The sequence below is a fragment of the Oryctolagus cuniculus genome, chromosome 1 (assembly GCF_964237555.1).
Source record: "Oryctolagus cuniculus chromosome 1, mOryCun1.1, whole genome shotgun sequence".
NCBI lineage: Eukaryota > Metazoa > Chordata > Mammalia > Lagomorpha > Leporidae > Oryctolagus > Oryctolagus cuniculus.
In genome coordinates this window covers 146,890,496-146,918,448 of record NC_091432.1, presented here as the reverse complement: position 1 = coordinate 146,918,448, position 27,953 = coordinate 146,890,496, and the positions used below count along the sequence as shown (strand labels likewise).

At 39.9% G+C, this 27,953-nt stretch overlaps 1 long non-coding RNA gene across 1 annotated transcript in view; it reads right to left on the bottom strand.

Moving 5' to 3' along the window:
* The window catches only part of LOC103348326 (uncharacterized), a 119,175-nt gene extending 91,896 nt beyond the window's left edge, over positions 1-27,279 (bottom strand). The window contains exon 1 of the long non-coding RNA XR_007924554.2: positions 27,198-27,279. This is a non-coding gene — a long non-coding RNA (uncharacterized lncRNA). The remainder of the gene's footprint in view (positions 1-27,197) is intronic.
* Between the last annotated feature and the right edge of the window lie 674 nt (positions 27,280-27,953).

Genomic DNA, 27,953 nt, shown 5'->3' with positions numbered 1-27,953 from the left:
CATCCACAGCATTAAATATGTGGCCTGATCATATGGTTTTAATTCCTAATTTTGCTGATTAAATTAATTAGGCTGATCTATTTCCCTTTTGATTCTTCATTGGCCCATTGGTTGTTTAAGCGACTACTGTGTAATTTCCATGCATGTGTGCAATTACTAAAGTTGCACTTTTGGTTGTTTCCCAGTTTTATTCAATTCTGGTAAATTAAGATACATGAGACGATTTCAATTTTTCTGAATCTTTTTTTTTTTGTGGCCTAACATGTTCTATCTGGGAGAACATTTCATGTGCTGATGAGAATAATGTGTATTCTGCAGCACTTGGATGAAATGTTCTGTAAATATCTGTAAAATGTTCTGTTAACTTCATTTGGTTTGTAATATAGCTTAACTCTGATGTTCTCTGTTAACATTTTTGACTGTATGTTTGATATATTGCTAACAGTCAGTGTTAAAACCTCCAACTATTATTTTATGAGTATGAGATTGATTCAAAAAGCTAGTGTAAATTAAAAAAAAGAGAGTAAAAGATAAATTTATTTTGGTGCTAAAACATTGAAATTCACACAGTTTTTCAAGAATTTGTGTTTCCATGAGTTTTTCAAGATCCCTCATAAATGTGATTTCATTTTTTGCACCAAAATAAACATTTTTTAAAGATGTATTTATTTATTTGAAAGAGTTACACAGAGAGAAGGGGAGAGAGAGAGAAAGAGAGAGAGAGAGAGAGAGAGAGAGAGAGAGAGAGATCCACCCTCCATCCACTGGTTCACTCCCCAAATGGCTGCAATGGCTTGAGCTGCGCCAATCCGGAGCCAGGAGCCAGGAGCTTCCTCCAGGTCTCCCACGCAGGTGCAGGGGCCCAAGGCCTTGGGCCATCTTCCACTGCTTTCCCAGGCCATAGCAGAGAGCTGTATTGGAAGCAGAGCAGCTGGGTCTTGAACCGGCGTCCACATAGGATTCCAGCACTGCATGTGGTGGCTTTACCTGCAACACCACAGCGCCAGCCCCAAGATAAACATCTTCTAAGTTTACTTCTCCATGACATTTTGAAGTAACCTTATAGTAGAGTTCCTACTTCTCCTTTTAAATCTAATAATGTTTTCTTTATATAATTAAGTGCATGCATATTTATAGCTGTTACTTCCACTTACTGAATTGAACATTTCGTTATTATCGTTTCTCTCTTTTTTACATTTCTTGATTTAAAGTATATTTTTGTCTCATACAAGTATAGTTACTTCTGCTTATTTTTTATTTCTGTTGGGATGGTAGATTTTTTCCCATCCTTTCACTTTAAGTTTATGTGTTTTTACTGTGAAGTGAGTTTCTTGTAAGCAAAAAGGTGGAATCCAGCTTTTTTTCTAATCCATTTGGCTACTGCATATATTTTAATTGGGAAGTTAAATCCATTTACAATTAAGTTTATTGCTGATAAGTAAAGACATACTCCTGTCATTCTGTTATTTTTTTGTGTGTGTTATTTGTATATGCTTTGATCTTTCTTCCTTTCTTAACGATCACCTTTGTGGTTTGGTAGTTGTCTGTATTGACAGAGTTTGACTCTCGCCTTTCTCTTTGATATATCTGCTCTACTACTGTGTTTTATACCATTATGTGTGTCTATCATGGAAGTTATCATCCTTTCACTCTTAGTGTAGGACTCCCTTAAGCATTACCTTTGGGGTTCGCTTGAGGAGATGACATTTTGAGCTTTTTTTTTTTTTTTAAACTTTTATTTAATGCATATAAATTTCCAAAGTACGACTTATGGATTACAATGGCTTCCCCCCCATACCGTCCCTCCCACCCACAACCCTCCCCTTTCCCACTCCCTCTCCCCTTCCATTCACATCAAGATTCATTTTCGATTATCTTAATATACAGAAGATCAGCTTAGTATACATTAAGTATGGATTTCAACAGTTTGCTCCCACACAGAAACATAAAGTGAAAAATAATAGATGATTTTTTTTAAATGATGATGAAATCAGAGCAGACCTATTGTCATGTTTAATCCCAGTGAGAGTCAAGTTGGGAATTGATAATTTTTTTTTTTTTTTACAGAGGATCACTTTAGTATGCATTAAGTAAGGATTTCAACAGTTTGCACCCCCATAGAAACACAAAGTGAAATATATTGTTTGACTACTCCTTATAGCATTAAATCTCAATGTACAGCACATTAAGGATAGAGATCCTACATGAGGAGTAAGTGCACAGTGACTCCTGTTGTTGACTTTACCAATTGACACTCCTGTCTATGGCATCAGTAATCTCCCTATGCTCCAGTCATGAGTTTCCAAGGCTATGGAAGCCTTCTGAGTTCTCCGACTCTTATCTTGTTTAGACAAGGTCATAGTCAAAGTGGAGGTTCTCTCCTCCCTTCAGAGAAAGGTACCTCCTTCTTTGATGACCTGTTCTTTCCACTGGGATCTCACTCGCAGAGATCTTTTGCCAGAGTGTCTTGGCTTTCCATGCCTAAAATACTCTCATGGGCTTTTCAGCCAGATCCGAATGCCTTTAGGGCTGATTCTGAGGCCAGAGTGCTATTTAGGACATCTGCCATTCTATGAGTCTGCTGAGTATCTCACTTCCCATGTTGGATCACTCTCCCCTTTATTTACTCCATCAGTTAGCGTTAGCAGGTACTAGACTTGTCTATGTGCTCCCTTTGACTCCCAGTCCCTCCACCATGACCAACTGTGAACTGAAACTGATCACCTGGAACAGTGAGATGGCATTGGTACATGCCACCTCGATGGGATTGAATTGGAATCCCCTGGTATGCTTCCAACTCCACCATTTGGGGCAAGTCAGCCTGAGCATGTCCCAAATTATACATCTCTTCCCTCTCCCATTCCCACCACCATGTTCAACAGGGATCACATTTCAGTTAATTTTCAACACTTAAGAATAACTGTGCATCAATTACAGAATTAAACCAGTCATATTAAGTAGAACAGATAAAAAAAACTACTAAGAGGGATAATGTATTAAGTTGTTCATTAACAGTCAGGGCTATGCTGATCAAGCCACCGTTTCCCATAGTGTCCACCTCACTCCAACAGGTTTCCCTCTTGGTGTTCAGTCAGTCGTCACCGATCAGGGAGAACATATGGTATTTGTCCCTTTGGGACTGGCTTATTTCACTCAGCATGATGTGTTCCAGATTCCTCCATTTTGTTGCAAATGACTGGATTTCGTTGTTTCTTACTGCGGTATAGTATTCTAAAGAGTACATATCCCATAATTTCTTTATCCAGTCTATCGTTGATGGGCATTTAGGTTGTTTCCAGGTCTTAGCTATTGTGAATTGAGCTGCAATAAACATTAGGGTGCAGACCTCTTTTTTGTTTGCCAATTTAAATTCCTTTGGGTAAATTCCAAGGAGTGGGATGGCTGGGTCGAACGGTAGGGTTATCTTCAGGTTTCTGAGGAATCTCCAGACTGACTTCCATAGTGGCTTCACCAGTTTGCATTCCCACCAACAGTGGGTTAGTGTCCCTTTTTCCCCACATCCTCGCCAGCATCTGTTGTTGGTAGATTTCTGCATGTGAGCCATTCTAACCGGGGTGAGGTGAAACCTCATTGTGGTTTTGATTTGCATTTCCCTGATTGCTAATGATCTTGAACATTTTTTCATGTGCCTGTTGGCCATTTGGATTTCCTCTTTTGAAAAATGTCTATTGAGGTCCTTGGCCCATCTCTTAATTGGGTTGTTGGTTTTGTTTTTGTGGAGTTTCTTGATCTCTTTGTAGATTCTGGTTATTAACCCTTTATCTGTTGCATAGTTTGCAAATATTTTTTCCCATTCTGTCGGTTGTCTCTTCACTCTCCTGACTGTTTCTTTTGCAGTACAGAAACTTCTCAATTTGATGCGATCCCAATAGTTGATTTTGGCTTTGACTGCCTGTGCCTCCCGGGTCTTTTCCAGAAATTCTTTGCCTGTGCCAATATCTTGAAGGGTTTCTCCAATGTTCTCTAGTAACTTGATGGTGTCAGGTCGTAGATTTAGGTCTTTAATCCATGTTGAGTGGATTTTTGTGTAAGGTGTAAGGTAGGGGTCTTGCTTCATGATTCTGCACGTGGAAATCCAATTTTCCCAGCACCATTTATTGAATAGACTGTCCTTGCTCCAGGAATTAGTTTTAGATCCTTGATCAAATATAAGTTGGCTGTAGATGTTTGGGTTGATTTCTGGTGTTTCAATTCTGTTCCATTGGTCTATCCATCTGTTTCTGTACCAGTACCATGCTGTTTTAATTACAACTGCCCTGTAGTATGTCCTGAAATCTGGTATTGTGATGCCTCCGGCTTTGTTTTTGTTGTACAAGATTGCTTTAGCTATTCGAGGTCTCTTGTGCCTCCATATAAATTTCAGCACCATTTTTTCCAGATCTGAGAAGAAGGTCTTCGGTATCTTGATTGGTATTGCATTGAATCTGTAAATTGCTTTTGGGAGAATGGACATTTTGATGATATTGATTCTTCCAATCCATGAGCATGGAAGATTTTTCCATTTCTTGGTATCCTCTTCTATTTCTTTCTTTAAGGTTTTGTAATTTTCATCGTAGAGATCTTTAACGTCTTTGGTTAAGTTTATTCCAAGGTATTTGATTGTTTTTGTAGCTATTGTGAATGGGATTGATCTTAGAAGTTCTTCCTCAGCCATGGCATTGTCTGTGTATACAAAGGCTGTTGATTTTTGTGCATTGATTTTATACCCTGCTACTTTGCCAAACTCTTCTATGAGTTCCAATAGTCTCTTAGTAGAGTTCTTTGGGTCCCCTAAATACAGAATCATGTCATCTGCAAAGAGGGATAGTTTGAGTTCTTCCTTCCCAATTTGTATCCCTTTAATTTCTTTTTCTTGCCTAATAGCTCTGGCTAGAACCTCCAGAACTATATTGAATAGCAGTGGTGAGAGTGGGCATCCCTGTCTGGTTCCAGATCTCAGTGGAAATGCTTCCAACTTTTCCCCATTCAATAGGATGTTGGCTGTGGGTTTTTCATAGATTGCTTTGATTGTATTGAGGGCTTAGAGTTTTCATCATGAACGGGTGTTGTATTTTATCAAATGCTTTCTCGGCATCTATTGAGATAATCATATGGTTTTTCTTCTGCAGTCTGTTAATGTGGTGTATCACATTGATTGTCTTGCGCACATTAAACCATCCCTGCATACCAGGGATAAATCCCACTTGGTCTGGGTGGATGATCTTTCTGATGTGTTGTTGCATTCTATTGGCGAGAATTTTATTGAGGATTTTTGCATCTATGTTCATCAGGGATATTGGTCTGTAATTCTCTTTCAGTGCTGCATCTTTCTCTGGCTTAGGAATTAAGGTGATGCTGGCTTCATAGAAAGAATTTGGGAGGACTCCCTCTTCTTCGATTGTTCTGAATAGTTTGAGAAGAATTGGAGTTAGTTCTTCTTTAAACGTCTGGTAGAATTCAGCAGTGAATCCATCTGGTCCTGGGCTTTTCTTTGTTGGGAGGGCCTTTAATACTGTTTCAATTTCTGTCTCAGTTATGGGTCTGTTTAGGTTTTCGATGTCTTCCTGGTTCAATTTAGGCAGGTTGCATGTGTCCAGGAATCTATCCATTTCTGATAGGTTTCCCTGTTTGCTGGCATACAAGTCCTTGTAGTAATTTCTGATGATTCTTTTTATTTCTGTGGTGTCTGTTGTTACATTTCCTTTTTCATCTCTGATTTTATTGATCTGGGTCTTTTCTCTTCTTTTTTTAGTTAGTTGGGCCAATGGGGTGTCAATTTTGTTTATTTTTTCAAAAAACCAGCTCTTCGTTTGGCTGATTTTTTGTAATGTTTTTCTTGATTCAATCCTGTTGATTTCTTCTCTGATTTTAATTATTTCTCTTCTCCTACTAGATTTGGGTCTGATTTGCTGTAGGTTTTCTAGATCCTTGAGGTAAACTGAAAGCTCATCTATTTGGTTTCTTTCCAATTTCTTGATGTAGGCACCTATTGATATAAACTTTCCTCTTAACACTGCTTTTGCTGCGTCCCATAAGTTTTGGTATGTTGTGCTGTTATCCTCATTTACTTCCAGAAAGTTTTTGATTTCTCTTTTGATTTCTTCTATGACCCATTGTTCATTCAGGAGCATGTTGTTCAATCTCCATGTGTTTGTGTATGCTCTAGGGATTCCTGAGTTGCTAATTTCCAACTTCATTCCTTTATGGTCTGAGAAGCTGCATGGTATGATTCTAATTCTTTTGAATTTGCTGAGACTTGCTTTATGGCCTAGTATGTGGTCAATCCTAGAGAAGCTTCCATGTACTGCCAAGAAGAATGTAAAATCTTTAGCTGTAGGATTGAAAGTTCTGTATATATCTGTTAGATCCATTTGGGCTATAGAGTCGTTTAAATCTACTGTATCCTTGTTGATCTTCTGACCGGATGATCTGTCTATTTCTGAGAGTGGAGTATTGAAGTCCCCCAGTACTACTGTATTGGGGTCTAAGTCTCCCTTTAAGTCCGTTAATAAATCTTTTAGATAAACTGGTGCCCTGTAGTTAGGTGCATATACATTGATAATTGTTATATCTTCCTGTTGAATTGATCCCTTAATCATGATATAGTGTCCCTCTTTGTCTCTCTTAACAGTTTTTGTGGTAAAGTTTATGTTGTCCGATATTAAGATGGCTACGCCCGCTCTTTTTTCATTTCTGTTGGCATGGTATATCTTTTTCCAGCCTTTCACTTTCAGTCTGTATGGATCTTTGTTGGAAAGATGTGTTTCTTGTAAGCAGCAAATAGATGGGTTTTGTTCCTTAACCCAATCAGCCAATCGGTGTCTTTTAACTGGACAGTTCAGGCCATTCACATTCAATGTGACTAATGATAAGTGGTAACTTTGCCCTGCCATTTGCCAAAGAAAAGTTCTAATATATGCTTTGAATTCCCTGTGATCTTTTGCTGTGAGGTTTCCTTCCTTGGTTTCCTTCCTTTACCTTCTTTCATACTGATGACCGTGTTTCTGTGTTTCTGTGTGTAACACATCTTTAAGCATCTTTTGCAGGGCTGGACGAGTGGCAACAAATTCTTTCAATTTCTGTTTGTTATGAAAAGTCTTTATTTCACCTTCATTCACAAATGATAGCTTTGCAGGATATAATATTCTGGGCTGGCAGTTGTTCTCTCTTAGTACCTGGGCTATATCTCGCCATTCCCTCCTAGCTTTTAGAGTTTCTGATGAGAAGTCAGCTGTGAGTCTGATTGGAGATCCTCTGAGAGTAATCTGACGTTTCTCTCTTGCACATTTTAGGATCTTTTCTTTATGTTCCACTGTGGAGAGTTTAATTACAACGTGTCGTGGTGAGGATCTCTTTTGGTCGTGTTTATTAGGGGTTCTGTGGGCTTCCTGTACTAGGATTTCTCTGTCCTTCTCCAAACCTGGGAAATTTTCTGCTAATATCTCACTAAAAAGGCCTCCTAATCCTTTCTCCCTCTCCATGCCTTCAGGAACTCCTAGAACCCGAATGTTGGGTTTTTTAATAGTATCCTGAAGATTCCCGACAATATGTTTTAGATTTCTAATTTCCTCTTCTTTTCTTTGGTCTGACTGTATCCTTTCCTGTTCTCTGTCTTCTAAGTCCGATATTCTCTCTTCTGCTTCACCCATTCTGTTTGTAAGGCTCTCTATTGTGTTTTTCCTTTGATCTATTGAATTCTTCACTTCAGTCACTATCCCAGTTTCCTGTTGTACTAGTTGTTTCGTTTCATTTTGATTCCTCCTTAATATTTCATTTTCACGAGAGAGATTTTCTATCTTGTCCATTAAGGATTTGTGTAGTTCAAGAATTTGTTTTTGAGAACTTCTTAATGTTCTTATCAATTTTTTGAGATCTGCTTCTTGCATTTCTTCTATGTCATCATCTTCATAATCTTGAATTGGGGTGTCTTTTTCATTTGAGGGCTTCATGGTGACTTCCTTGTTTTTATTACCTTGGTTTTTTTGTTTGTTATTTGGCATATTGGAGATATTTGGTTTCTTCACTGTGGTGCTTTTTCTTGTTATACTATGACTCTAGATTAAGTGGACTATCTGTTTTTGATAGAGCCTTAGGGCTTGAGATGGGTGTGGCCTGAGAGCTCTGTTTGGTGTGCCAAAGGTGACACTCCCAGGTTAGGCGTGGTAAATCTCTCTCTCTTTCTTTTTTTTTTTTTTTTTTTTTTTTTTTTTTGATTCAAAAGGGAAGTAATTCCACACAGCTGAACGAAGTTGGAGGTAGTTAGCAGGCAAATGATATGCCCACAGGAGCCAGAGATCGGAAGCTCTTTCCCAAGATCCCCACAGGGAATCTGTTCGGCCCTCAGAGTGGGCTCAAATTCTCCTTCAGCCTCCCACTGGGTTGCCAAAGTTACGGAATTGTAGCGTCTCTGGAGAGTGCTCACGTGAATTCCGTGAGTTCTCTCCCCCACCGTCTCTTTTTTCACAGTCTCAGTTCAGTAGCACCACAAATTTACTAGGTCCTAATCTCCTGTTAATTCGCCCCGCCCAGAGTCAGGTTTTTCTGCTAGGCTCAGGGCCGGTGCAGACCTGAGGTCGCTCTGCTTATGACGTATGTCCAAGATGGCGCCTGCTCTTTGTCTTGCTCGCCCTTGAGAGGTGAGCGGAGAGAGAGAAACCCGTGTCTGTACTAGTCACCCTTTTTCTCTCTCTCTCTCTCTCTCTCTCTCTCTCTTCCAGTTAGCCTTGTGAACTCCCCCCCCCCCGGGGGTCGTTCCCTCTAGTCTCCTCTCTCCGCTTGCCTGCCGGTGTCTCGGGCTATTGAGGTTCGGCTCACCTCGTGTTCCAGCGCTGGTGTGTTGAGTCTGCCGCTGATGTCCCGAACTGTGGGCTCCCACGCTCTCCACGCAGGTCCGCTGAGAGTCACGCGTTCCGGAAGAGTTTCTTCTGCTGTTTCCTCCCCTACTCTTCCTTGAACCTGCAGTATCTCCACTTTTATTAAACTATCTCTCCCCAGACTATCAGTGTGCTCTCTTCCTATTCCGTCATCTTGCCGGAAATCCCATTTTGAGCTTTGATGATTGTTTTCAGCCCTGTCTCTACTCCTGAGGAACAGTGTTTTTCTTCGTGCTATTTGTTGAACTCTTTACTTAGTGTAGGCTTAATCTTATGAGTATAAAGTAAATTGAAAGTAGATAATTATACAAATTAAGAGAGGGAATAGGTGAGGAAGGAGAAGGAAGGGTGGGAGCATGTGTGGGAGGGAGGCTAGGGTGAGATGTATCACTATGATCCTAAATCTGCATAAATGAACTACATGCAACTTATACACCTTAAATAAAATTCTAAAAAATAAATTTTTCAAAATATTCTTTAAACCACAGATTTTATGAGTGCTCATCCAAAAACAATATTAACATTTTAGCAGGTCTGGAGAGTTTCAGATGTAGGCTCCCTTTTTTTAACCCTGATCATCAGCTACTCCCAGTTTTTACATTTTAATTGAGCCTGGCACATGGAACTGTTCCCTTTTCATTTTGATCAGTGTGACAGATTAAACCATTTGGCTTATTAAATACTTGATCACCTACCAACAACATAAGCACTAGGATAAATCTCAGTCGAAGATCTCAGCCAAGCTTGGTCTTAAAATGTCTTGAGATATACAGCAATAAAAACACAGGGAAACAATGTAATTGCTTGATGGTATCACTGCTTTGCACTTGCTTATCAGAGAGAATCATCTTTTAGAAATTTATGAGTGCATTTCCCCAGTGCATTGGCACTCACTCCCAGCTCACAAAATTTCCTCTCTCTGTTCTAAGAGATGCTCTCAGAACAAAATCACTTCCTACACTAATTTATTTTCTGTAGTTATGTGTCTATAGTTCACTATTCCTTCAATATTTACCTACAAATCTAGGCTACCCACTTAATGTTTTCTTTCCTAAATTACCCAAAGACAAATTGTTATTGGGCCCACCTGAATTCTGTGACTATATAACATTTATGTTCAAAGACAACAGACTACCTAACACCAATATAAAGACAAATCAACAGACTTCACCTCTCTATATATACTGTCTTAAAAAAGTAATCTTTCCCTTTTAAAAGAAGTATATAAGGAAACTTTTTTTGTTATGTTTAATTCATTTTCCCTTTACTCTCTGAATTTCCTTCAAAATTGATGGACCACTAGGCCAGATGCGTTAGATGGCAAAATCCAGGGAGCTGACCCATTTCATCGATCAGTTGAACTAAAATAGCCCCACATGGAGATGCAGAAGCCGATTACTTGGAGTACAACAACCTCAGGGGTCCTCCTAGTACTTAATGCAAGTAAATCACCTTTATTACCCAATAACATTTCAGGCCAACTGAGTGCTGCTTAATAGGACTGGAAAACAAAGCCAGGTTTCAAAAACAACTCCTTGGAGCACACTGCAGCCTCCTTAGCAAGCAAGAACAGAGATAAAGTCCAAAAGATTGAGAAAAGGCAGAAAGCATTTTCTTTCCTAATACAAATTAAAAGTTATAACTACATGAGAGAATGAGTTAAGTAGAGAAAACACTTCACTAGAGAAATAAACAAAAGTCATAAATATTTAACCAGTAAAGAAGCAACAAGGACTGTCACAAAAGCCACTCTACATACAGTTTAATAAGATGTTACAATTGTTCAATGACTCTGCTAAGCAATAGGATTCTTTCAACCCAAATTAATATTCATTAATTCCCATTTCACAAATATTTCCATGACCTTCCATAAGGGAAATAAGGTAGGAAAGTATTTCAAATGATCAATAACATGAAAAAATAAGCAAAACTGATATTGACCTAACTAACCCCAAAAAAGGGGGAAAAGGTGAGAGAAGACTCAAATAAATGAATCAGAGATGAAAATAAGATGTTATGATAGATTATATGGAAATAAAAAGAATCATCAGAAATTACTACAAACAGCAATCTCCCAATGAATTGGAAAAGCTAGAAAAAATATAGATTTCTGGACACATAAAATCTACAAAATTTCAGTCACAAAGACACAGAAAACCTAAATAGATCAATAACCAAGACAGAGATTGAATTAGTAATAAAGTCCCTCCCAACAAAGAAAAGCCCAGAATCATATGGGCTTACTGCTGAGTTCTACCAAACTTTTAAAAAACTAATTCCATTTCTTCTCAAACTATTGAGGGAATACTCTCAAATTCCTTCTATGAGATGAGGCCAGCATCATCTTAGTTCGTAAACCAGAAAAAGATACAACAAAGAAATAAAACTATAGGCCAATATCCATTATGAACATAAATGCTAAAATCGTCAACAAAATACTAGCTAATCAAATCCAACAACATATCAGAAAGATCATTCACCTGGACCAAGTGAGATTTATCCCTGGTATGCAGGGAGGATTTGACACATGCAAATCAATAAGTGTGATACATCACAGTAACAAATTGAAGAATAAAACCCATATGATTATTTCAATAGATGCAGAGAAAGCACCTGATAAAATACAAGATCTTTTCATGATAAAAATCTTAAGCAAATTGGGTATAGAAGGCAATATATAACAAACCCACAGCCTGCATCTTTTTAATGGGGAAAAGTTGGAAGCATTTCCACTAAGATTCAGAACAAGACAAGGATGCCCACTCTAACCATTGCTATTCAACACAGTTCTAGCCAGAGCCATATATGCAAGAAAAAGAATTCAAAGGGATAGCAACTGGAAAGGAGGAAGTCAAATTATTCATGTTTGCAGATGACATAATTCTACATATAGGAAAACTAAAATATTTTACTTAGAGACTATTGAAACTCATATGAATGCTTCACAAATTTGCAGGATATAAAACCAACACACAAAAATCAATAGCCTTTGTATGCACAGAGAAAGGAACTTTAAGATCAGTCCCATTCACAATTGCTACAAAAAAATTAAATAGCATTGAATAAATTTATCCATGGAGGTCGAAAATCTCTATGTTGAAAATTACAAAATGTGAAGAAAAAAATACAAGAAAATAAACAAATATGGAAAAATTTTCCATGTTTGTGGATTAGAAGAATTAATATCATCAAAATGTCCACACTATCCAAAGCAATTCTATAAATTGAATCTATAATTCAATGCTGTCCCAATCAAAAAAATCAATGACATTCTTTTCAGATCTACAAAAAAATACAGAAATAAAAGAGATGCCTGAATAGCTAAAACAATCTTAAACTTCAAAAACAAAGCCAGAGCTATCACAATATTAGATTTCAAGATATACTTCAGGGCAGTTATAATCAAAACAGCCTGGTACTGGCACAAAAACAGACATGTAGACTAACAGAACAGAATAGAAACCCCGGAAATTAATTCACACATATATAACCAATCTTTGACGAAAGAGCTAAAATTAATCCCTGGAGAAAAGAAAGTCTCTTCAACAAATGGTGCTGGGAAACCTGGATCTTCACATGCAGAAGGATGAAACAAGACCCCTAACTTATACCATCTACAAATATCAACTCATAGAGAGTGGATCAAGGGTCTAAATCTATGACCTAATATTATCAAACTACTTAGAGGAAAACAGTGGGGAACTTTGCAAGACACTGGTATAAGCAAAGACATCTTGGGAAAGACTCCAGAAGCACAGGCAACACAAGCAAAAATAGACAAATGGGATTACATCAAATTGAGAGGCTTCTGCACTACAAAGGAAACACTCAACAAAGTGAAGAGGCAACCAAATGAGTGGGAGAAAATACTTGCAAACTATGCAACTAATAAAGGATTAATATCCAGAATCTATTAAGAGCTCAAGAAATTCAACAACAATAAAACAAACAATCCAGTCAAGAAATGGGCAAAGGAGATGAATGGCATTTTTCGAAGGGTGAAATTCAAATGGCCAACAGACACATGAAAAAATGCTCAGCATCCCTAGCAATAAGGGAAATGCAAATCCAAACCACAAGGTTTTACCTTACCGCAGTTAGAATGGTTATCATCCAAAAATAAATAAATAAATAACGAATGCTGGTGAGGATGTGGGGGAAAAGGTGCCCTAATACACTGTTGGTGGAAATGTAAAATAAAACAACCATTTTGGAAAACATATCTGTCATATGACCCAGCCATCTTATTCCTGAGAATTTACCCAAAGAAATGAAATCAGCATATGAAAGAGTTATCTGTACCCCATGTTTACTGCAGCTCATATTAACAATAGCTAAGATATTAACATAGCTAAGATATGGAATCAACCCAGATGTCAAACAACTGATGACTGAATAAAGAAAATGTGGTATACATACACTATAGAATACTACCGAGCTATAAGAAAGAATAAAATCATGTCTTTTGCAACCAAAAGGATACAACTGTAAATCATTATGCTTAGTTAAGTAAGCCTGTCCCAAAACCACAAATATATTTTCCCTTAATTTTGGTAATTAACATACACAGCACAGAAAGTAATTTATGTGAGAAAAACTGACATTTTTACATTTGATTATTGTTCACATGCCTTGTCTATACTCTTGAGGAATAATGGTTTTTCTACTTACTACTTGTTGAATTCTTTATTTGGTGGAGAGTTAATCTGGTGATTATAAAATAAACTGAAAATAATGTCACTATAAAAATTAAAAGAAAAAATAGAAAAAAGAAAGAAAGAGAGAGAAAGAAAAGAAAAGAAAGAAAGAAAGAAAGGTGGGTGGGAGTGTGGGCAGGAGGGTGAATAGAGTGGGAAGTATTATTATGCTCTTAAATCTATATACATGAAATACATGAAGTTCATCACCTTATATAAATAAAAAAATTTAGCAAAATTTTGGACAAAATGGCAACAAAAGAATGACTGCTACTGTGCAGTAATATTTTGGAATCCATGCATATGCAGGATTGTCCTAAAAAGTTCATAGAAAATGTATATTACAAAAAAGCATAAATTTCAAAATTTCCTTGCATCAAAATAAACTTCTCTTTTCATTCAATTTTTCTAAGAACATTTTGAAGTACTCTTATACAATGTGTTTTTCAGTTTGGCAAGAATTCAGGTCAGGATACAAACAAGCAGCATAGAAGATTTTCACCCACACAGTTGCACCTGGATAGACCAAATAATAATTTCTAAAAGTACTTGACTCTTAAAAAGATATTAGGCTGCATAACTTTTATTTTCTCGCTAAAGATCTATTGTAGAGTTACATATTTTAAGCAAGGAGATGTGTGTGTCTGCATCTATTGAGCTGCACATGTGTCATAGCCCATTTGGAGCAGGAATTGCTGAGGCAGCCAGCCTAGCTGTTGAAATAGCATCATCCACTAGAGGCCAGAATGAGACTGCCACATTCAATAGAGGTTCTTACAGATTCCAGGAAAATTTTATACAGACTTCAGGAAGAAAAGAAGCACAGGAACATCAGTGAATGACACCAAAGCTGTTTGAATTCTGAATCCTCTTACACAAAATTTTCTTCCACATCTAATCAATGGAAAAACAAGGCACCGACTAAACGTCTTTTTAGCAAGTGTTAGTACTAAGGACTCAGAAACGAATGAATGTTAGAAACTGGAATGAAAGTTCTTTTCTGAACTAAAGGTGGAAAAGAACAAAAACAGCAGGTAGGGTATGAGTGTTGGCATGTAATAGAGGCCATGATACAAATATGTGTCTGATATTAGAGACAGCAGAAGAGTACAGTGAAAAACGCAGGGACAATGCTTCCAGGGACTTTGGACTTGGAGCTAGACCATGAACGATAAGTTCAGCCTGGACTGTCAGAGTTAAAGGTATGCAGCATCTGCAAAACACAGAATACAACACAGTCATCTACAAAGGGAGGGAGGCATATCTGTCAGTATGGAAGACTTCTAGGGCATGTTTAAGTAGGAGGCAGTATGATCTTTCTTGATGGTATTTGGTAAATCTGTGAAAGATACATATGTGTACATACACACACACAAACACAGGCACACAGGCATGACATTCTTCTGAAAAGATACACAAACAAAAACAGCAAGAGGCTCCCAATTAAGTCTGAAATTGCTGTGGTCCCAGTGAAGGCAAGGGTGTTTGTTTTGTTCATTGCTGTATCTTTAATGTCTAAATAGTTAGGATCTCAGTAAGTTTGTTATATGAATTAATTGAATCTTGTCCTATGTGATTGTTCTCTGAAGTGAAAAAAGAACAAAAAGTCATTTGAAGGTGCCAATTCAATGAGATGACATGACCTCCAGAGGTAGGTCCAAGGACTCAAAGGCATCTCCTCATTCAAGAATTAGACTCCAGAATTTTGTACTTAGACATTCACTATCTAAATGAATTTACCTAAGTTTCTAACATGGGAATACAGCAACTCGGAGACCTTTGACTGAAAGAGAGCTCTTGTTCCTGATAAAGCCCATCCATTTCATCCAGTGACAAAAGTTGGGGAGGATGATGAGAAGCTGGGGAAGAAGGATGCCTACTAAGCAAGTCAGAATAGCCTACTTTTTCCCAGCTGTCGATGAGAGAACAACTGTCTCAGCCATACTTCCCATAGTGCCTTCCTTTCTGGAATGCACTTCTCCACACAGGCTTCATTCAGACCCAATCTGTGCACCAAAAAATGCAGTAGAACAACAAGCAACAGACTATTCAAGATTCTTCGCAAGGAGGAAAGTTTATTCCTATCCTCATATTTTGCAGACACAATTTTGAATCTGAAGTTTTTTGAGCATTGACCTGAACAAGTCAAAAACTCCGCATCTTATTTGTGATGGTTTAATGTACCAAACTTTGTTTCATATACACAATTATTAAAGATATTACATAAAATTATCTTTATTATATGTGTATAAGACATATGAAATACAAATAAATGTTGTATTTAGACTTGGGTCTTATCATTAAGATCATTTTGTTACACTTATAGAAATATTCCAAAATCCCACAAAAATCTGAAACCAAAAATTCCTCTAGTCTTAAGCATTTCAGATAAGGGATACTCAACTTACATACGAAAAAAAATCAAGAAATCAATCTCATTTACAATAACTACAAAAAAAAACTAGAATAAAATTAACTAAGGAGAGATAGTACCTTTAAAATACAAAGCATAAAACACAAAAAATTTTGAAGAGGACACAAATAAATGGAAACACATCCCATGTTCGTGGGTTGGAAAAATAATATTGTTAAATTTATTGTTAATAATATTGTATCTTTAATACACAAAATTACCTACCATACAATATAGTCCCTAGCAAATTCCAGCATCAAATTTAACAGAATTGGACAAAATAACTCAGGGTCAATGTTGTGGCATAGTGGGTAAACTCACAGCCTGCAACACTGGCATCCAATACAGGTGCTAGTTCATGTTCTAGCTGTTCCACTTCTGATCCAGCTCCCTGCTTATGGCCTGGGATAAGCAGAGGAAGATGGCCCAATTGTCTAAGACCCGGTTGAAGTTCCTGACTCCTGGCTTTGGCCTAGCCCAGAGCTGGCTGTTGTGGCCATCTCTGGAGTGAATCAGTGGATCAAAAATCAATCTCGGCCGGCGCCGCGGCTCACTAGGCTAATCCTCCGCCTAGCGGCGCCGGCACACCGGGTTCTAGTCCCGGTCGGGGCGCCGGATTCTGTCCCGGTTGCCCCTCTTCCAGGCCAGCCCTCTGCTGTGGCCAGGGAGTGCAGTGGAGGATGGCCCAGGTGCTTGGGCCCTGCACCCCATGGGAGACCAGGAAAAGCACCTGGCTCCTGCCATCGGATCAGCGCGGTGCGCCGGCCGTGGCGGCCATTGGAGGGTGAACCAACGGCGAAGGAAGACCTTTCTCTCTGTCTCTCTCTCTCTCACTGTCCACTCTGCCTGTCAAAAAAAAAAAAAAATCAATCTCTTTCTCTCTCCCTCCTTCCCTCCCTCTCTCCCTCCCCCACCTTTCTCCGTGTGTGTGTGTGTGCATGTTTCTCTCTCTCTCTCAAAATAAACAAATATTTCAAAAAAGGAAATAAAAATAACCTTAAACTTTGTATGGAATGACAAAATCCCTCAAAGAGTCAACACAATATTATGCAAAAGAAAAAAGCTGGACATTTTAAAACATGAACTAGAGTTTTCAGTTGGCAAGATGGCTGAATACGGAAAAGATGTGCTGCTTTCGACCAGGGGAAAATAGCAGAGGAAACATGGAGGAAATGCATTCCCAGAAAGTTCGCAGTGGAAATTCTACAGATGGATGAGGGATGCCATGAGGCAGCATGGAAGGTGAGGACACGCAGCAGGCAAGGCCACCACACATGACTCCTGCAGCTGGAGCATGGAGGACACGCTAGCATTTGAGACAGAGGTGAGAGCAGACCTGAGGAAGCCTGTACCAGTGGGTATATTGCCTGAGGGAGAGCTCTGCAGACCACACTGACTTTGATTCCAGGCTGGAGCAGGAGGCAGGGATCCACATAATTCAGCGAAAAAAACATACGTTTCTTTCTACCCATTCCCCAACAAGGGCGCCCAACAACCAGCGGGGAGAAGATGGCATTCTAACACCAGGGGAGGCTGTGGCAGCTCTTGTGCACATGTGTGACCGGGGATTTTACCAAAGGAAAAATCCATGTTCGCCACTGGCTTTGAGTCTGGCCTTGAGGTTTGACCGTGGGCTGGACACACATACAGGACTGTGAGGTGGCCCCCTCCTCTCAGCATATCACAGGTTCCAAGCTCAAACTGCCAAGGTGGAGCACCTATAGGCAGCTGGCTTTGGGAACATCCCTGCTCTCTCCGTGGAATGGGGCAGGATCACAGGGATGAGAGGGGACCCTCTGCACCAATGACGGCAGGAGACTTGTGTGCTGTGACCTTGGGAATTCTCTGACTGCACAGTACGTCCAGTGTAGCTGGGGCTTTGGGAAATCACTGTGTCTGGTGACAGAGGGTCAGAGCTCCCTGACAGCTTGGGGAAGGTGACTGTAGAAAGCTCCTTGCTCACACGGGGGAAAGTACAGTTCCTTTGGGTGGTTCATGAGGCTGCGTGGGAGGAGGCTGTGTCCACTATGAGCTAAACCAGGGCACTGATCACATTAAAAAGGAGGAGGTGAGGTTGTGATTGGCCAATAGACATGAACATTCCATCTCCCCTGCTGAAAATAGAGATCTACCATGCCCAACACGGGTGTCATCATAGATTTGCATGCCACATTTAAGCACTTGACCAGAGCCCCCTTGCCCAAACCAGCAAACTTGTCTGATTATTCACTGAAATAGCAGACATGCCATAAAGCCACAAAGGCATAATTCAAAGGTAAACCCATCAGAAGAAAAAAAAATTATTTCCACAAATGCCAAAAAATAAACTCAAAAATATAAGAAACAACAACAAGGAAGACAGCATGACTCAAAGGAAAACAATTCAATACTAGAATGTAAAGATGAAGAGATAGACGAAATGCCTGTAAAGAAATTCAGAAGAATGATCACAGGATTACTCAGAAGCAATGAAAGTAAATTCATGAGTTAAAGAAATTAATACATGACAGGGATGAAACAGTTTGCCATGAGATTGAGATTTTGAAGAGAAAACAAACTGAAATATTAGAAATGAAGAATTCAACATGTCAAATAAAAACTACAAGGGAAAGCCTTGAAAAGAGATGCGGTGAGGCCAAAGAAAGAATATCTAAGCTAGAAAAAAATCTTTGGAAAAATCTCAGTCAGAACAAAATAAATGAAGTAGAAATTAGAAAAATTAAAAACAGTATGGGAGACTTACAGGATACCATCAAACAACCAACCAAATAGGTGTCTTAGGAGTTCCCCAGAGGTGTGGAAAGAATGGATTAGAAGCCCTATTCAGTGAAATAATAACAGAAAATGTCCCTAATTTGGAGAAAGAAAGGAATATCCAAATACAGGAAGCACACAGAACTCCTAATAGAACTGATGGAAAAGATCTTGATCATGACACACTGTATTCAAATGTTCTAGGGTAAAACATAAAGAAAAGATGCTACAATGGGCACAAAAGGAATGCCAGATCACCTTTAGAGGATCTCCACTTAGATTACCAGCTGATTTGTTATCAAACCCTGCTGGCTAGGAGAGAATGGATGTAGTCTAGGTCTTAATTTAAAAAAAAAAAAAGTTTCAACCAAGAATAATATATTTGCAAAGCTCTCATTTATGAATGAAGGTATTTATGAAATAAATATCTTGCATAACAAACAGGAATTGAAAGAATTTGTCACCATCATCTAGCCTTACAAATGATGCTTAAGCATATGCTACACACAAAAACACAAAAAGAATGTCATCATTATAAAAGAAGGTGAAGGCAGAAAATCTAGTAAAAGTACAATGGAAATCCAAAGTAAACAATAGGAATACTTATAGGAAAATGTCAAGGCCAAGTCGTTACCCATCAATGGTAACCTTGAAGGTAAATGGCCTCATCTTTCCAGGTAAGATGCAGCCTGGATGAACGCATTAAAAAATAAGACCCATCTATTTGTTGTCTACAAGAAACAGACATAATCAACAAAGACACACACAGAATGAAAGTGAAAGGATGGGAAAAGATATTCCATGCTAACAGAAACCAAAAAGGGGCAAGTGTGGCTATCCTAATATCAGACAAAATAGACTTTAACACAAAAACTGTTAAAAAGAGACACAGAGGGGCCGATGCTGTAGTGTAGCAGGTAAAGCTGCCACCTGAAATGCCAGCATTCCATATGGGCATTGATTCGAGACCCAGCTGCTCCACTTCTGATTCAGCTCTCTGCTATGGCTTGGGAAATCATTAAAAGATGACCCAACTGCTTGGGCCCCTGCACCTGTGAGGGAAATCTGGAAGAAGCTCCCGGCTCCTGGCTTCAGATCAACCCAGCTCTGGTCATTGCAACCATCTGGGGAGTGAACCAGTGGAGGGAAGATCTCTCTTTATCTCCTGCTATATATCTCTCTCTGCCTCTGCCTCTCTGTAACTCTGCCCTTCAAATAAATAAATACATATTTTTTTAAAAAAAAAAAAAAAGACATACACAGAAGGGCAATATGTAATGATAAAGGGATCAGTTCAACAGGAAGATATGACTATAGTAAATGTATATGTGCCAAATCAAAAGATGCCTGGCTATTTAAGATACGTTAATGGATCTAAAGGGAGACATAGAGTCCAATATAATAATAATGGAGGATTTCTACATCACACTTTCACCAATGGACAGATAAACCAAACCAAAAAATAACAAAGAAGCAACAGAGTTAACTGACTCTATGGACCAAATGGACCTAACTGATATCTACAGAACTTTTTAGCCCACAGTTGCAGAATATAGACTCTTTTCATTAGTGCATGGAACTTTCTCTAGGATAGACCACATGCTAGGCCATAAAGCAAGTCTCAACAAATTCAGAAAATATGAAATCATACCATGCATCTTCTCTGACCAAAACAGAATGAAGGTGGAAAGCAACAACTGAAGAATCTATAGAAAATGTGCAAACACATGTAGACTGAACAACACTCCAGAATGAACAGTAGGTCATAGAAGAAATCAAAAGGAAAATTAAAAAATTACTGGAATTGAATGAAGATGACAATACAACATATACAAAATTTATGGGATACAACAAAAGCACTGTTAAGTGGGAAGCTTATAGCAATTGGTGCCTCTATCAAGAAATTGAAAAGGCATCACATAAATGAGCTATGAATGCATCTCAAGGACCTAGAAAATGTAAATGCAACAACAGACATCACATAAATAAAAAGAATCATCAGGAATTACTACAAAGAGCTGTATGCCAACAGACTGGGAAAACTAGAAATGGATAGATTCCTGGACACATGCAATCTACCAATATCAAATCTGGGATACATAGAAAACCTAAACATACCAATAACCAAGGTGGTCATTGAATCAGTAATAAAGACCCTCAATAAAGCCAGCACCACAGCTCAATAGGCCAATCCCCCGCCTAGCGGGGCTGGCACACCAGGTTCTAGTCCTGGTTGGGGCGCCGGATTCTGTCCCGGTAGCCCCTCTTCCAGGCCAGCTCTCTGCTATGGCCCAGGAGTGCAGTGGAGGATGGCCCAAGTCCGTGGGCCCTGCACCTCACGGGAGACAAGGATAAGCACCTGGCTCCTGCCTTTGGATCAGTGCGGTGCGCCGGCTGCAGCGCGCCAGCGGCGGCGGCCATTGGAGGGTGAACCAACAGCAAGAGGAAGACCTTTGTCTCTCTCTCTCACTGTCCACTCTGCCTGTCAAAAAAAAAAAAAAAGAATTAAAAAAAAAAAAAGACCCTCAACAAAAAAAGTCCAGAAAGTCCAGGACCAGACAGCTTCACTGCTGAATTCTAACAGACATTAAAGAAGAAATAATCCAATTCTTCTCAAGCAATTCAAACCAACTGAAAGGGAGGGAATCCTCCCAAACTGCTTCTATGAACCCAGCATCACCTTAATCCTAAATCAGAAAAAGATATAACAGAGAATGAGAACTACAACCAATTTCTCTGATGAATATAGATGCAAAGTCCTCAACAAAATACTAGCCAATCAAATCCAACAACACATCATAAAGATCATTTTCCCGGACCAAGTGGGATTTATACCAGGTATGCAGGGATGATTCAACATTCACAAATCAATAAATGTGATTCATCACATTAAGAAACTGAAGAATAGAAACCATATGACTGTCTCCATAGAGGCAGAGAAAGCATTTGATAACATAAAACATCCTTTCATGATTAAAACTTAAACAAGTTGGGTATAAAAGGAACATCTCTCAATACAATAAAGGCCTTGCCAAGCCTTGGTCATTGAAGACATTCTGGGAGTAAACAAGTGGATGGAAGATCTTTCTCTCTCTATCTCTCTCTCTCTCTCTGTAACTCTACCTTTCAAATAAATAACATAAATCTTTAAAAAATATATGATGTTGTATATAAGTTGTAAGGGTAACCACAGAGCAAAAATCCACAATAGATATACAAAAGATAAAAAAAGAAAAATCCAAAGCATATTACAATAGAAAGCCATCAAGCCACAAAGAAAGAAAGCAGAAGAGGGAAAAAGGAAGAAAATATGTATAAAACATCTTGAAAGCAATTAACAAAATGGTCTTAGTAAATTCTCACCTATCAATAGTTAATTTAAATGTAAATGGATTAAATTACTAAATAAAAAGCATACACTAGCTGAATAGGTTTAAATAAAGAAGACCCACTCTATGCAGACTTTAAGATATTCATTTCACCCGGGCCAGTACTGTGGCATAGCAGGTTAAAGCACTGGCCTGAAGTGCTGGCATCCCATATGGTCACTGGTTCAAATCCCTGCTGCTCCTCTTCTAATCCAGCTCTCTGCTATGGTCTGGGAAAGCAGTAGAAGATAGCCCACGTCCTTGGGCCCCTGCACCCACATTGGAGACCTTGAAGAGGCTCCTGGGTCCTGACTTCAGATTGGCTCAGCTCTGGCCATTGCAGCCACTGGGGAGTGAATCAGCAGATGGAAGACCTCTCTCTCTCTGTCTCTACCTCTCTCTGTAACTCTAGAAGAATTAGAGATAAAAAAAAAGATATTCACTTCACCTTAAAGGAAATTTATAGACTACAAGTGAAAGGATGGAAAAACATATCCCATGCAAATGGAAACCAAAGGAGAGTAGGGTAGTTCCTTATTTCAAATAAAATAGACTTTAGTCATTACATAACAATAAACAGTCAAATAACCAAGAACATTTAACAAGCATAAAAATATATGCACCCAACATCATAGCACCTAAATACATAAAACATTAACATATCAAATGGAAACAAAGACTGTAACACAATAGTAGGGGATTTCAATACCCTGCTTTCAATATTAGACAGATCATACAGACAGAAAATCAATAAGGAAACATTGGACTTGAACCTTATTTTAACCCAAATGGACTGAACGGATATATAGAGAACATTCCAACTAACAACGGAATATACATTATTCTCAAGTGTATCTATTATACAATAAAAGGATCACTCATAATGATTAAGTGGAATTTACTCCTGAGACACAAGGTTGGCTCAATATGTACAAATCAACAGATACAATGCACCATAAATAGAATGAAAGGAAAAAAACAAACAAACAAACAAACAAACATGGTCATCTCACTAGAAGCAGAAAAATGAATTTCAACATCCTTTCATGATAAAAACTCTCCTCAAATTATACAAAGAAGTAGAAATAAATACATATTTCACAAGTCCACAGTTAAGATATTTAACAGTGAAAAGTTGGCTTTTTCTCTAAGAAGGCTTTTTCTCTAAGATACAAAACAAGACCACTGCCATCCAATTTGTCTAACATAGTACTGGAAGTCCTATCCAAAACAATTAGGCAAGAGAAATAAATAAAAGGCATCCAAGTAGGAAATGATAAATAAAATCATCTCAGTTTGCTGATGCTATGATGTTATATATAGAAAATTCTTAAGACTCTACTAGTAACTTGTTGAATTGATATATTTAGTAAAATTTCTGCATAGACAATCAACTTAGAAAGATCAGTTTACTTCTAACAACAAACTGAACATTAACAATGAACAGTTTAAATAAAAAATTAAGAAAATTCCATTTACAATAGAATCAAAACAATAAAATACGTAGGAGTAAATTTAACTACAGAAGCAAAAGATCTCTATCCTGAAAACTATAAAATACTGATAAAAATAAAAGATAACACAAATCAATGGAAAGAAATCTTCTGTTTGTACATTAGAAGAATTAATCTTGGGATCAGTGTTGTGGCACAGTGGGTTAAGTGGCGGCATCCCATATGGGCGCCGGTTCAAGTCCCGGCTGCTTCTCTTCCAAACCAACTCTCTGCTGTGGCCTGGGAAAGCAGTAGAAGATGGCCCAACTCCTTGGGCCCCTGTACTGGCATGGGAGACCTGGAAGAAGCTCCTGGCTCCTAGCTTCGGATCGGCACAGCTCTGGCCAGAGTGGCCATCTGGGAAGTGAACCAGTGGATGGAAGACCTCTCTCTCTCTCTCTCTCTCTCTCTCTCTGCGCCTCTTCTCTCTGTGTAACTCTGACTTTATGTTAATGAAATATTCTAGGCACATAGAGACAAATACCATATGATTTCACTTATATGTGTAATTTGCAAAAGCTGAACTCATAGAAGTGTAGAGTAGAATGGTGGCTATCAGACGCAGGGGTGAAGACAGACAGAGAAAGAAAGACATTTGCCAATAGGCATAAAGTTGCAATAGGGAAAATATGTTCTGTTGTTCTATTGTACCTCAAAGTATTTACAGTTAATAATAATATATTGTATATATAAAGTAGCTGAGAGGATTTTAAATGTTTTTACCACAAAAAATGATAAATATTTGAGAATGGATATGCTAACACTCTGATTTAATCATTCTGCAAGTGTACATGTATTTAAATTCACTTTCTAGCCAACAAATACATAGAATTACTATTTTTAGACTAAAAATTTAAACTGAGTCTCACAAATCAATACATCTTTATGAGTTGCTAAATAAAAAATATATAACGCTATACACATGGTGCTAATACTAAACAATATACATGGGCAATTTCTCTTAAACGTGTTTTTATACTCTTTGACAAACAGTTTCTTTTTTTTTTTTTTTTTTTTTTTTTTTGACAGGCAGAGTGGACAGTGAGAGAGAGAGACAGAGAGAAAGGTCTTCCTTTTGCCGTTGGTTCACCCTCCAATGGCCGCCGCGGCCAGCGCACCGCGCTGATCCGATGGCAGGAGCCAGGAGCCAGGTGCTTTTCCTGGTCTCCCATGGGGTGCAGGGCCCAAGCACCTGGGCCATCCTCCACTGCACTCCCTGGCCACAGCAGAGGGCTGGCCTGGAAGAGAGGCAACCGGGACAGAATCCGGCGCCCCGACCGGGACTAGAACCCGGTGTGCCGGCGCCGCTAGGCGGAGGATTAGCCTAGTGAGCCCCGGCGCCGGCCCGACAAACAGTTTCTAAAGATAACCATGTCTGTCCTGAAAGTAACAATAATTGGTATCATGGAATTTTCTAGGGGAAAATTACTCATCCCTGGTATTAGAAGGCAAAGGAGCAATTACAGATCACGAAGAAATACTATCTAGCTACTTTCACACATTCTGCAGAACTCCAGGATTGCAAGGAGAACCAGAGACCATGATGGGGGGCTTGGGAACTGAAGGAACCCCAGGAGTTGAAACTCTCATTACCTCAACTACAGAAGTTCATTCCAAATACGGAGATTCCTTTTAAGGAAAGGATTCTACCACTGAGAAAATGCATTTGACATTATAAAACATTCTTATTTTCCAGATTAGGAAACTGAGGGCTAGCATGTTTAAATAACTTGTTCAAGGTCAGCCTGATAGAGAACAGTAGTTTCATGACTAGGGCATTACACAATAGTGGGATTTTTCATGCTGTAAGCAGTTCTCAAACTGGCAGTTCCTGCAAGCTTGTAATTATAAAGTGAAATGAAAGTATATCATTGTAAAAATTAAATGAGAAATAAGAAAAGGAGATGGTGAGAGTGAGAGAGGAAAGGAGGGTAAAGTGGAAAGTATGATTATGCTCTTAAAAAGGTATATATGAAATACATGAAATTTCTTATTATATAAATTTTAAAAACACTCTCATTTAGTGTCACTGTTTATATATAACTATTCCAGAGCAGAGCACATGAGCATTTCTGCCAATTTTGGACAGGCAGAATTAGGCAATGAGAGAGACAGAGAGAAAGGTCTTCCTTCTGTTGGTTCACCCCCCACCAAGTGGCCGCTACGGCCGGTGTGTTGCAGCCAGCATTCTGCGCCTATCCAAAGGCAGGAGCCAGGTGCTTTCTCCTGGTCTCCCACATGGGTGCAGGGCCCAAGCACTCGGGCCATCCTCCACTGCCTTCCTGGGCCACAGCAGAGAGCTGGCCTGGAAGAGGAGCAACCGGGACAGAATCCGGCGCCCCGACCGGGACTAGAACCCAGGGTGCCGGCGCCCCAGGCAGAGGATTAGCCTAGTGAGCCACAGCGCCGGCCCAGGGGAGTCTTTCTTTAGTCCTGGCTTAGAGATTCCTGAAACTTCTATGTTAAATGGGGGGCAGGAAAAACTAGGAGAGTTTTCCCCAGCAGTTACTTCCTTCACAAGCTTGCGTAAGGTGAATTGCACTTTTTTTCAAGTTATTTTAATTCAAGATGCTGTTGTGTAAGTAGCAGAAACACACCAGTTTCCCCACTCATAAAAACAGGAGGAAGAGGTAAGGCTTACACTATTTTGCTATCTTGTGGTACAGAAATAAATACCTCTTAGGTTCATGGCTGTTAGGATACATCTTAGGTCCATGCATGCCACTGATGTTTCCTTCTCAAAATTTACATGATAATTGCAAACATTCTGAAACACTCACTCACTTTGTTCTTTCTCCTTTAGCAAACTTTGAATTCAGAGTTCTGGGGCAGGTGTCTGGCCTAAGTGGTTAAGGCACCAGTTAAAGTGCCCAAGTCCCACAGCAGAGTACCCAGGTTCCATCTTGGCTCCAGCTCCTGACTCCAGATTCCTGCTAATATAGACCCAGGTAGGCAGCAGTGAGGGTTCCTGCCAACCACGTGGAACCTGGACTGGGTTCCCAGCTCCCTGCTCTGGCCACTCTGGGTATCTGAGGCTGAGAGAGCACATGAGACAGCTAGCTCTCCTTCCCTCTCCTCCTCTCCCTTATGCAAGGGTTTGTGTCCTTTATAAACTGTATACAATCAGAGCGTGTCTCTCCTAACAGAAGTTGGCTGCAATGCTTCTTAGGGTTCCTGTGCACCAAGCTCACCATGGGGTGTTTGACTTCACAGCCTTTGCTCCCCCACAGGGGAACTTGACCTCCTCAGTCTCAAACAGTCTGAGGCAGCAGACTTGAACAGGGCGGGCCGCACAGACCAGAGGGGAGAGAACGTCCGCGGTTTCGGAACCGTCTCCGGGCGGGCAGTCACACATATCCCAGGGCTCTCCCCTACGCCAGGCCTGCGCGAAGGTAACCTGCTAACCGGCTCGGCCTCGCGGATTCCTTCACCAGAGTGTCTGTCCACAGCGTGTAAGTCTGAACGTAAAATGCTAAGAACTAGCGCTAGACAGAAAGTTCCATATATGATTCCCCTGCTCTCCAAAATACAAAAAGCAAAGCGCCTTTCAAGATTAAACAGTAGCCAAATAATAACATTAATAATAGTAGCAAAGCTACCTCTGTTCTGGACGAGAAATCTCGCTTCCAAGGTCGGGCGAGGCACGCCAAGGCAGACGCCTGATTTCTCTCACCACCTAAGGAATCCGAACGCCGCGCGCCGGGGTCGCCATAGAAACCGCGGCGGCGGTGGGCGGGGCTCCCGGCGGGTGGGCGGGGCCGGTCTTGGTTGCCCGGGAGACGCCGGAAGTCGCTGCGGGGATTGCGCCAAAGAAAAGCGACTTCTGGGATCCCTTGACCCGCAAGAACTCTGCCCCTGCCAGAGACCCGGAAGATTGCTCCCCCCACAGGATAACAAAATTCGTCAGTCGGCCAGAATCACGCTGTCTGAAAACCCAGATCCACCTGTTTTCCATTCCCGGCCTGTTACAATCTCTCAGGCCGGGACTCAGAATCCGGATTTAACGGAAGGCTGTAGTGTCCGGAAGTTGATCGACACTGGGCTCGCCTAGTCCTGTTTCCCTGGCTCTTCCTCCTTGCCTGCCCAGCACACTCTGCACCCTCAGTTTCCTCCGCACTGGCTCTCGGGAGCGGAAGGGTAGCCCTTAGAGCTGGAAATGCTGCGGGTTCAGATCCTTGAGGTGAGGGGCAAGCTCCCTGGAAGGCTCCCAGCTCTTCGCAGATTCCGCTGGGGGGCAGCATTGTCCTCTGCTCCGCTTCTTTCCGCAAAGCAGGCAACCCAGAGTGAATGCTAGTTAATGTCCTGCTGCGGCGTTGTTAATAAAGGCCTCTCTAGAAAGCGGAGCTTGGATGCAG